The sequence below is a fragment of the Stegodyphus dumicola genome, chromosome 9 (assembly GCF_044657685.1).
Source record: "Stegodyphus dumicola isolate Sdum_Otavi_A_Nest chromosome 9, ASM4465768v1".
Lineage (NCBI taxonomy): Eukaryota > Metazoa > Arthropoda > Arachnida > Araneae > Eresidae > Stegodyphus > Stegodyphus dumicola.
In genome coordinates, this window is record NC_140776.1 from 189,708,047 (window position 1) to 189,720,423 (window position 12,377).

Below are 12,377 nucleotides of genomic sequence, written 5' to 3' on the forward strand. Positions count from 1 at the left end.
TAAAAATAAATGACAGGATGAATAAATAACGAGGTCACTACCCACGAGGCTCTATAATCGTAACTAACTTAACCGCGTTCTAAGATACAGCTGAGATTCAGCAAACGTTCTGATTAAGAAGTTGAAAGATTCAGCGAACTGCCGAAACAGGCACACAGGCCGAAACGCGCGGTTCTTAAATTTCTACCTAGCAACCTTCACTCTCGTGATTCAAGAAGCACACTTACAATCTCGTTTCCCTTCTATTTAACTCAATTTAATTTACTTCTGCTAAAATTTGAATACTCTGTGCGTTTCTACTACGATTTACATACTCTGGCATTGGCAGTTCTAGGGGAAAGTAAAGGCTTGACAGGAAAGATAGCTTAAAATAAATGTTAGTTAAAATAAATATAAACCCTACAAGTGTGCCACTTTGGGCACATCCACAAAATTAAAGGATAAGTGCTATCTTCACAAAATTTTACTTGTCTACTCCTCTAAGCCTAATTAGACTGCCTACCTTTTTTTTTTTTTTAAATCAAAACTCCAACTTTAGAAGGTAACGTGCTTGGAAAGGGTTAAGTATTTTAGAGAGTTAACCATTTTCATTCTGCCTCCTTCGATTTCGAATCCTGGAAGTCTTGCTACGTTTTACGAGGGTCTGTGGATAATTAGGGCGTGGGTTTTTTTTCAGAAATTATTAACTTTTACTGTTTTCGTAGAGAATTGCAATTTTCTACTTTGTTGCTTACATTTCTTTGTAACTCGGCTCTCGAACAATCACTCATAACAAAAGTCATCAGTCAAAAGTTCATCGTCCATGAAAGCTATGCATTTAGAGTGTTAAGGCCATTTGTGCTTAGTGATTTTGTCAAAAGTTCATCGTCCATGAAAGCTATGCATTTAGAGTGTTAAGGCCATTTGTGCTTAGTGATTTTGTCAAATTCCAGATTCTAAAAATCTGCACTTAGGCATGAGGCCTGTGGACAGACTCTGACATTTTCAGTCATACCGTGGTTGTTAGTTATAATTACACTGCGTTTGTTAGTGAAGTAATCTTGAAAACTTTCATAATTGTTTTTTTTTTGGACAGTTTATATTTTTTAATGTTCCTAGAACCTCCGGCCAGCAGCACGAATCGAAGGTTTTTTGGATGTGTAGGCACATCAAAGCCGATTCTGCACTTTATTTTTTCATCTGCTGTAGAACTTCATTGATTGCAGGTACAGTGCTTTTATTGGAGAACAAACGGTATTGGTGTGGGCTTGCTGTGTTGGGCTTTCAAATATGATGCCTGAACTGGTACTTGATATCCAGATTAGGCTTGTCATTTCGTATTTAATTTTAACTGCTACTTCTCCTGGCATTAAAAAAAATTAGGCATGGAAAGATATATTCAGTGGATTAGCTGTTTCTAGAATATTTGTTAAATTCTAAATAACGTTCGAAAATCCTGCGAAAGACCTAAGGAATGCAAATTCCCCTCCCCCCCCCCACTCACAAGAAAGGACTTAATAAGCATTTTAAATACCGAACTAAAACAAACTGATAACGATACAAAATGTTCATTTCCTAAAACTTGAATAACTTGCGTCTGCTGTGCCTTATGTTGGAGTAATATTAGTAGAGCGAGTTTGACATGGATTTGCAATGGGGAATTCTACTTTGACTCGAATTCTTTTTGCTTTTCATTTAATGTTTCAGTTTGTAATTTTGTTTTTGTTGTTTTACATTTATTATTTCTTCATGAAACTGGTTCAGGAAATCCTACTGGTCTAAGAAGAGATGTAGATAAGGTTGCATTTCATCCTTAATTTAGAATTAAGGATGTATTTGGGTTGATGGTTGTATTTTTATTTTATATATTTATTTATTTTTATTGCTTGGAAACGCCTTATGTATTTTATGAATGTAGAAAATTTTATTCTTCCCAAGCTCCTCTTTTCTTAAAAAGCAAAAATTTCCGCCATAACATCAGATTCAGGGCTTAATTTCTAAAAGTAGAAGTACCGGAGCCCTATAGAAGACCGGCAGGAAAGAGAAACCAAGAGTAAATAAAGGAATAAAATGACTATTAAAATCATTAACAATTTAAAAACTGAATAGTTAATTAATAATTATGTAATTGTAGAATGGATGTTAACAATGAATATTTATTAATAATTATTTAATTGATAATTATTATTGAATTCATAGTTAATTTAATATTGTTTATTAATTGAATAATTAAGGATTAAAGTAATTAAATAAAACGCAAAGAGGTATATTAGAATTTAATGATCAATTTGTAATATAATTTTGCTAAAAAAATTTTTCGAGATCCCATTTCTACTGAAATTGTTGTTCAGTTATATAAAAGAAGTGAAGCCTTCTTATTTAGGGCTGCGGTGCACTCCGGCTAAAATTAGAATTTATCCCCAAAACTAAGAAGTATCGGAGCTGACCTCCGATGGGCTCCGGCACAATTTGAACTCTGAACAGTTTTGAACAGAGATCTGTGTGAATAGCTTATCCAAGCACCTTGAATGGAATGAGAGATCCCATTCAAGTTCTTTTGTGTCGCAAACTGTGTTTACTGTGTATTTTGGTTCTCCAAAAACCAAATGTTGTATCTGCTCAGTTTAGCTTTTGTTTGGAATGTATAATCCGGTAATTTAATTTTGGGAGGGGGGAGATGTGCCTCCTAACATTCAAAATTTAGATGATTTTTAAAGAGTAAGAATGCTTTACTTTAGTTAAAAGGTGTAGAAATTCTGAAAAAAATCATAAAAAAATTTCATTCATAGAAATCCGCAGAGTTCTTTAAATCTTATTTTTATGCAATGGAAGTTCGGTATAGAGGTGACGTAACTTTCATAAAAAACAAAGCTGATAAGATAAAGTTCATTGTATTTTTATATATATTTCTGAATATCATGATTTGCACGAACGTCAGTAATTATCAGATAACATTAGACAGTGGATGCTCTTAATAAATGTTTCGTAATAAATGGAAGACCTCAATATGCTTACAAAGGTAATTTGTTTTAATCATTAAATTTCCTTAACCCCTTGGCCTACACGATATCTGCCAATTACGCGAGCTATAGTAAACAAGAAAGTCGGTCCTGCGCCGTGCCTTTCAACTGTTGAGCCGTATATCCGAAATACCTTTCATGGGCTAATCTTTGGAATATGGTAACAGGTAGTTTGGCGACATTTTGGTAAGGCGATAAAGGTTACTAGCTAGGACTTTAGCAGTGTACATGGATAAAGTAAAGAGTATGCGTAATGCCATTTTTGTGCAATTCTGGGATATTTTTTTAAGTGAAAATAGGTCGACGTCTACATGGATGATACCGTGTATGTGCAATTCTTAAAAACGCGGCAAGCAGTGGGCGATTCTGCACTTTCTCCCAATTTCGCACCTAATCTTCGTCATGATTAAGCACTTTTGTTCCATAAAAGTTCTAGTATAAGTGTAATTCGGCTAGCAGATTGTTGGAAAAAAAAATGTTGAGTTTAAAAAAAAATTGCCTTTACTTCGTGAAAACAAAATGGCGTCCAAACAAAAACTAGCAGTTGCTGTAGCAGGGTTGGTCGCCAAAGTTTCGCCAAAAAATCTCCAAGTTACCATAATTCAAAGATTAACCCTTTCATGATATATATATATTTTCGTGTAACGAAAGGAATTGTGAAATAACAAACAATGTTTAGGTACAAATAATCATTTTAAGAAGTCTAGGGTGTAATCATAATCAATTGATCAGTTGAGAAAAATAATTGCATGATGGTATGAGAGTTTGGCATGATGGGTATAAGAGTTTAATTCTTTATACGAAATTATACCTGAAACGTGTGAACGTAACGGAGCTATACGAGGAAGTAACAGATCATCCAGTTTCGTCAGAAACAATTGAAAAAAAAAAAATACGTTGCAATGAAATGAAAAATATTCGATGTAGAATAACTCCAATTGCTTGGCATTTTACACACAAATTCCTCACCACGAGTCAGACTCGTCGCTTTTGCTTATGGCAAAATTCTTTATCACGAATCAGCCTCGTGATAGGCTGTTATAGGCCAGAGGGTTAACAATATACAAAAGAGCTGGATTTTTGTGAAGAATGAATTGAATTATAGGAAAAATTTAAATATTTCGAGTTCATAAAATTAATTTATAATTATTTTCATAAATAAAGCAAGTTAATATATTCTACAAAAATGAAGAGGTTAGAGGCAAAAGTCTAAAATTTTTAAACGACGATAAATTTAACTGATGACTTGATTTTTAAACACCACAAAAATATCTTGATGAACTGATTTTTAAACGGCTAAAAAATATCTTGATGAACTGACTTGTAAACGCCGAGATGAACTGATTTTTAAACGCCGAGATGAAGTGACTTTTAAACGCCGAGATGAACTGATCTTTAAACGGCAAAAAAATATCTTGATGAAGTGACTTTTAAACGCCGAGATGAACTGATTTTTAAACGCCGAGATGAACTGACTTTTAAACGCCGTGATGACCTGATTTTTAAACGCCACAAAAATATCTTGATGAACTGACTTTTAAACGCCTAGATGAACTGACTTTTAAACGCCTAGATGAACTGACTTTTAAACGCCTAGATGAACTGACTTTTAAACGCCGAGATGAAATGACTTTTAAACGCCGAGATAACTGATCTTTAAACGGCAAAAAAATATCTTGATGAAGTGACTTTTGAACGCCGAGATGAACTGAGTTTTAAACGGCAAAAAAATATCTTGATGAACTGACTTTTAAACGCCGAGATGAACTGATTTTTAAACGCCAAAAAATATATTGATGAACTGACTTTTAAACGCCGAGATGAACTGAGTTTTAAACGGCAAAAAAATATATTGATGAACTGACTTTTAAACGCTGTGATGAACTGATTTTTAAACGGCAAAAAAATATATTGATGAACTGACTTTTAAACGGCGAGATGAACTCATTTTAATACCAAAAATTATCTTAAAGAACTATTTTTTAAACGCTGAGATGAACTGATTTTTAGACGGGAAAAAATATCTTGATGAATATTTAAACACAAACAATAAAGACTCACAAAACCGAAAAACAAATTTATTTTTACTTGTACAAACCAGGTTACTACAACATTTGTAGTAGAAATAAACTTCAAAATAAAGTCTAAAGCTTGCGAGCCTTATCTGTGGAGATGGAAAAATTTTGCAAAAGCCCCTTCCCGGGTGGCACCACTTTCCTCTTAAATTAATCTCCTTCTCTCTTTTTCGGGGCTATTTCGTGTGCCACCCGGATGTTTTCTTCTTTCGTTTCCTGCCTTCGTTCTTCTAGTTAGGGGCTCCTTTTCTTTTCTCAGCTTCCTCTTTCGTTGAACCTGTAACTTACAACAATTTTCATTATTATAACCCATGCCCTCGTATATTTATATTACCTACTTTTTATCACGCATTATTTTACATCTAACAGTTATAATACAACATCTCTTACTTACCGAAGTCAGAACTTGAGACCTTTCTGTAGAAGCGAAGTGTCTTGCCAACCTGTCTCTGGGGCCCCGGAAGAAATTGATTCTCTTACATACTTCAGTATTTTCCCTCAATCACGTGTCTAATTCTTCTTTTTTTTCTTCCGGTTCCCGTCGTTACTTTGAACAACAGTACGTCCTATAAAAGAACGAACATGTCCTCTTCTATACAGGTGAAATCTACCCTACCCTAACGAGGTTCCCGCTTCAAGAGCTCTGCATATAAAGTAAGTCCTTTTTTTCCTTCCACTCTTCAGCAATCTGAAAAAAAAATGTTATTAGTGGTTAAAGTTATAAACGAATATCTAGATTGTGAAAACCGGACCTTCTTCCCCTCCGTACTTTAACGCTCAAAAGTACGCAGCTAACATGTTCCGCAAAGCACTAATACCGAAATCTCAATGTATAACCATGTTTAATTTAGATTTTGAGCATTGTCATTTATCCTAAGCTGTCAAATAAAAGACAAAACTCGCACTTCATTCGTACGCACATAGAGGTGGTATTTCAGTAACTTCAAACCGCAATCATTCAATTAATAGACAGATGCATCAAAGATGTACGGTGTTAACAATTTAATCCGAAGAACATTTGCTTTCATTGTCGAAGCGATTGAAAAAGATTTGGTGACACCGAAAATTCCAATCAACTGTCCTATCGCTGCATGAAGTTTGACGTCGTGCTTGAAAAACCGATAGTTTGCATCTCACTCTCTCCATCTTCTATAACTACCCCTTTAACATGGTACCCTCATCATACTCAGTACAGTCAAGAGGAATGGGAGCTTGCACTGTTTATTAACGACTCCAAGTAAAAACCTGAATTGCAGCTCTAGGCAACTGGAAAGAACCAGAAACACTCAACTTGCCTTACCTTGTTCATACAAATCCAGGGAAGCCGTTGTATGGTTTGCAGTGGAATCATCAAACATATTTCTTTCATACATCAAATATATGAACGACGTCTTGGAATCATATGTAAGGCTTTTTAGGGATGCTATTGGCTCAGAGTTTTGGTAATGACTAATAATGCTGTTCTCAGAATTTTCGGAAACGGAAGATATCTCTCCAGTGGACTGAACAGTCTATTCAACACACTTCAGTTTAACTAAGCATGCATTGGATAACAAAACTGCACCGACCCCGATGTCTGTCAGGATCTAAATAGTGCACATTCTGAAGACCGGCGTGGAATTCCAAAGCAATTCACTAAACTGTCTGAAGATCCCATATCCTGTCCGAAGTCACCATACCACATATTGAATAAAGATTTCTCTGTCGGTTCCTATAAATACGACTAAAAATTTAATGTTTTGAGATTGATCAATTGGCAAACATGGTGATTTAAATCAAGTACTATAAAATCCCTCATAACTGCCAATATCAAAATAAAGGTACTTTCGAAGATCTAAATTTAAATCCGAAATTTAGGCCTGTGAGATAAAAAATATATGAAATGGGATAAGAAGAAAATAAGCTGGCTACTAATATATAAAAGAATGGGCTAAGAAACATGGAAAACATCTGTGTTGCGTTTCTGTCGCCCACCATAACAAGTCTATCCAACCAATGAATTATCCAGATTACAAAGGAACGAGCGACCAATTCCATTTTTGCTCCTTGATGTACGAACTCTGAAGGAAGAAATTTTATCTCAACTGTAATAAAAGACCTTTGTAATTTACTCCGCATAGACAAAACCCAAACGACTCCTTTACACCCACAGCCATGGTAGAGAGGTTTGACCGAACTACCTTTAGTAACCACTCGCTAATTGTTTCCAGAAATCAACAGTACTGGGACCACACGTTAACTCTGCTTATACTGGCCCACCGTAGTGCTATCCCGATCTCAGACGCTCTTCGGTCGTCACCTTCGTCAGCTTAGTGATTTATTGTTTGATTGCCCTTCGTATCGCCTGAGGTGCCATTCTCCAGACATGGTTTCAAATGATGCTCAATTTTTCTCGACAGCAAGTGACGGAGAAGATAAAGGCCCAGTTCGACACGAGAGCTACAGGACATCAATTTAACAAAAATGACAGAGTGTGGTTATGGAATCCAATTGAAGGAAAGGAGTTTCTCCTAAACTACAGTCACCCTCGGACGATCCTTACACAATCCTGAACAGGTAAACAAGTAAAAGTGCATGGGAGCACCAACAATTTCACCACCGAATCAAACAGGTATTGCCCAAATACACTAACCAGCTAGAGTATGAAATACTTGAACTATTTCTAAGTAATACTGAAGTTATACATCGGAGTTGTTAATTTAAACATAAGAAGATAATAACATAAAATTACATACAAAGTTACACAAACTGTTTAGAATACTCTTTAAACTATTTGATTACGTAAATATAGTAGAGCTGATATTTTGAAGATCGTTGTACTGGAAATTTTACATTTTTATGGAAGTATACAAACAAACGCGATTTGATTTTGCTAATATATTGGGAGTCTGATTCTTGTTATGTGACATTTGTTACAGGTAAGTAATTAGATCTGAGCTCAAATCTTTCAAAGTTTATAAATAAAGCTCATGGTCTCAGCTCAGTAAGTTAGGTATTTTGGAGCAATATGGAAATTATTAATGTATCGCGGAGTCAATTATTCGTGAGTGACTTAGACATTGCTCTTTCGTTTCGGCTTTATCGTTTTCGGACTTAACTTGTGACTCGGCATAGGTCCAGTCCTAAAGCACCGAGCTTTCTTGCGTACCTTCATGATTTTTGGATATAGGTTGTGTTGAGCTATCACCAGTCTTCTAAACTTTTTTTTTCCAATGGCAGATTATGAACAGTAACAGGAAAAAAAAAACAAGAACATACAATACAGCAGCACAATGGAAAAAAAAAAACAGCTGTAACAGAGTCCATTAATCTAACATATCTCTTGCCTCCCCGTAACGCTCGGCGAAAAAAGTCTTGCGCAGAGTAGGACAATGAGATAGATCTGCGGCATCCATCATCTCTCCAAAGCTGCACAGAGTGCATATCGGAGAAGGAACAATTTTGAAACGCAGTCATGTCCGGTGGCTAGGCGGAATTCAACGACGGGGCGGAATTCAACGACGGCTATACGCCTTGAGCCATTACACAAATTCGGGATAACATTCTTCCAAGACTTATGAGAAACACGATTGTAGAGATCTTCCTGAGCACGTACTTTGATAGATCTTTTAATCTTTTAATAAGGTCCCTAATAGCATGGAAAGGCAAAGGACGAGAAATATTCTGCATGATTAAAGCACCCTTTTTTGCCGAGAAGTCGGCTTTCTTGTTACCTGGAATCCCACAGTGGGTAGGAACCCACTGCAGGACTATAATTTTCTCAAGCGAAGCAGGGCTTGTAGATAATGTCGACAATCCAATATATCCTGTGATATAGGATTTTCATCTGAAACGATAACCAACAGAGCAGCTCGGGAATCACCGAGTATAACAACTCTTGTGAATTTTTCCAAGTGGCATGGTAGCTGGTACAGAGCTGTGCGAATCGCAGAAATTTCACTGTCAAACGCAGTACCTGGTCCCATAGGGATGTAAAAAGAGAAAATTTCCAGTCTTTTAAGGGGACTCTTACACCTTAAAACCCACAAGATCTTCGATTATCTAACTGTTGCAAGAATGGGGATAACTTATTTATTTTAAAAGCAATTACTTCCAACTTTGTACAGCTGACTACATAATATAGCTGCTCTCTGAAATAGTAATGAGAAAGTTTGTGTTGCCACAAATATTTTTATAATTTAATACGCTTTGTGACACAATTTTTCGTCATGTTTCCACCTTGCGCGCACAGTTTAAAACATTCTGTTGCATATTTTAATTCCATATTTAATATATAGCTTTTATAACATTTGGAAATTACTATGAACCAAAAATTCTAAGAATATCATATTAAATTTTTATTTTTTTGGAGTCGAGTTTATAAAATGTATTTTATTAAAAAAATTGTAATGTTTTCGTCCATAAAATTTTTTAATATTAAAATATTCATCAGATTTTTGGTTCCGTTAGAAAATAGTGTCCATATAAAGAATTCCATCCAATTTCAAGTATGTACCATTAGCCATTTTTAAAATATCATGCGCACGAGGTGAAAACATGGCGAAAACTTTTGTCACAAAGCGGATTAAATTACGAAAATATTTGTGGCAACACAAACTTTCTGGTTATAGCTCCCAAAGCAGTTATATTACGTAGTCAGCTGTAAAAAGTTGGAAGTAATTGTTTTTAAAATAAATCAAATATTCCAATTCTTGCAGCAATCACATATTCCAAGATCATGAGGGGTTTAAGGTGTATGAGCCCCCTTAAAGTTAGAATTTAGATTGGTGGGTTTCCGAATGTGTGAGACGGCAGAAGCATAGATAATGGTCTGCATCTCCTTTGTCTCTACACACGCCATTTTCGCTATTGGAGAGGTTCCTTTTCAGAAAATAATCTGGATATGGGACATGACCGGTGAGATAATAAGTTAGGAATGACTTGCAGCTTCTAATTTCTATGCCGATGTTTGGGAACAACCAAGCTGAACGGCGACGTAGTTCGGATCCATATGTCATCAGATTCTAAGTATAAATCGTTCATTACGAGAGGCTTGTCCCTTTCTATGGCCATAGCGTATATAATGTAAATAGATCATGGTCCTTCGGTTATATGAATTTGTAAATGTGTGCATTTATTTATTGACTTGGTGTTTGATTTGTTGTACGTTATTTACTGAAATTATTATTTTAGTATCGCGTTGGTGTTCAGTTATTGATTTTCCTTAGTTGTAATTATGGCTACTTGTCCGGGAGTCTCACTGCCCGGGATATGCAGTCTTTCGGAAGGGGAAATCCTATGAATTTTGTACATATGGTAAATAATTTTAATGAACCTATGCGTAAATTGTAGTACTTCCTGTAAAATGTAGCATGAAAGGCCTCAGAGGGCGAAACATCGTCGTTCGGCTGTCTTTCCAAACTGGCGAAATAGCGCGAAGGTGGGATATTGTCGTCAAGCTTAGCGACATTTTGGTCCGATTTTTGTGTAACTGTAACTGAACTCTTAACTGTCTAAACCTTCCAGCAATTTCAAGAAATCGAAGGTACTGGAAATTTTTCGGCGGGCAGAGGAAAACTATATAAAACTGGAGAAAGCATTAGTTCTTCAATATAATTTAGAGTTTTGTTCAGATCACTCTGCGAGCTTGTAATATTAGCAGTCATAAAAGTGGCTTGCAATCTCAATGATAATAATGGATTTACCTTTTGTAATATTATTTTATTATTTAAATTTTATTCCGCTAAATCAGCAGGAAAAGCTGAAGTTCCAGTAAATTGCTTTTGAAAAAATTAATTTCAACAAGCTATCATCGGTGCGCACATAATAATATAAAGAAGAGTGTCCTTTTGTTTGTAATTCACACAAATCTATAATTTTATTCAGTATTTCGTATTTCTACATGGCTGAATTTAGTTGGTCAACATGTTTGATAAGCGAGAGCTGTCAGGCCAGTCAAGGACATGTTGAAGACATTGTTGGAAAGTCATGCTGTATGTGGCCGAGCATTGCCCTATCGAAAAACAGAACCTGGACCATCAGCTAGCACAGGCAGTACGATCGACTGCAAAATTTAATCAACATATCTTTGAGCAGTCAGAATACCTCGCAGCATGACTAATGGTGAACGGCTGTCTTATCTGATCGCTTCTCAAACTATCACACCCTATGTTCTGCTCGGTTATAAATGGTGCATTAGATCACTCATCTCTCCGTCTTCGGACACATACACAGCAGTCATCAGTCATTGACAAAAAGTGGGATTCATCACTGAATATCACTTTCTCCGATCGGCCACTGTCCAGCTTCAGCGACATCGGCACTATGTAAGACGATATTGCTTATGGTGGACTGTCAATGGTAAGCATCTTAATAGACGTAAAGATCGTAACACGTTGAGCGCGGTGCCGAATTTGTTGCCCTTTCCGTTCAGCCGGCAGCAAGCTAAGCCGTATTTTTGTTTAGAATGTTTCAATACATTTCATTAAAACTAAATTTTATCACATTTCATTAAGACTATATTTATTTTTTAACTTTAATACTGTCGGTCCCGCGGGCCGTCGCCAGTCAAACGAAAATTCCAGTTCCGGTCCCCAGGGACCGACGCCGGCCACGCGGAAAGTTCACTGCCAGTCCCCAGGGACCGGCGCCGCACCTCAGCGTGTTAACCCCAGCGTTCTAGTCTCCTGGTAATTGTATCCCTGGATATCCCAGAATCCCTGCGAGTTTCCAAATGGCATTTAATCACTGATAGCATAACATAGCAACGACCACATCACTCTGACCAATATTCAGATCCGTTTATTCAGCCAACCTGCCTCTTTTAGCCCTATGATGCGACCCTTCTCAAAGTCTGACAAATGTTTGTAACGTCGTCGAGTACGTCTCAAAGGCATCTTTCATTGCAATGCCACATTACAAATTTATTACAATCTCTATCCAAGACGTCAGCATAGCAGAGATTGTAAATGCTCGTCCCTCATCACACCTACCCTTTAACATTCTACCAGCTGTAAACTTCAGACGCGCACTGTATCGCTCCTCAATTCTGAATGATGCTGCAAGTTTAATCATTTACTTAACTTAACAAACCACATTTGCATGCTGTGTTTGGAAGTTCTGGCTCTGTTTTCCCTCGATTGCTTTTATTTTTTCCAACAGTTTTATGTTTACAATGTTCCCACTGAATATAAAGACATCGCTATGTGATTTCTTTTAAAAGAGATGACACATATTTTCATGAACCAGATTTCTGAACCAGAAACTATGGAAGTTTCCTGAATCGTAGCTCTCGAAATAACAAACAGGGGGGGGAACATACAGA

The 12,377-nt window shown here is 36.4% G+C and overlaps 1 long non-coding RNA gene across 1 annotated transcript in view; it reads right to left on the bottom strand.

Annotated features, from left to right (window-relative positions):
- Positions 1-5,067: 5,067 nt before the first annotated feature.
- Positions 5,068-12,377, bottom strand: part of LOC118183520 (uncharacterized) — a 78,496-nt gene continuing 71,186 nt past the window's right edge. The window contains exons 3-4 of the long non-coding RNA XR_015043167.1: positions 5,469-5,762; positions 5,068-5,351 (exon numbers count right to left, since the gene is read on the bottom strand). This is a non-coding gene — a long non-coding RNA (uncharacterized LOC118183520). The remainder of the gene's footprint in view (positions 5,352-5,468; positions 5,763-12,377) is intronic.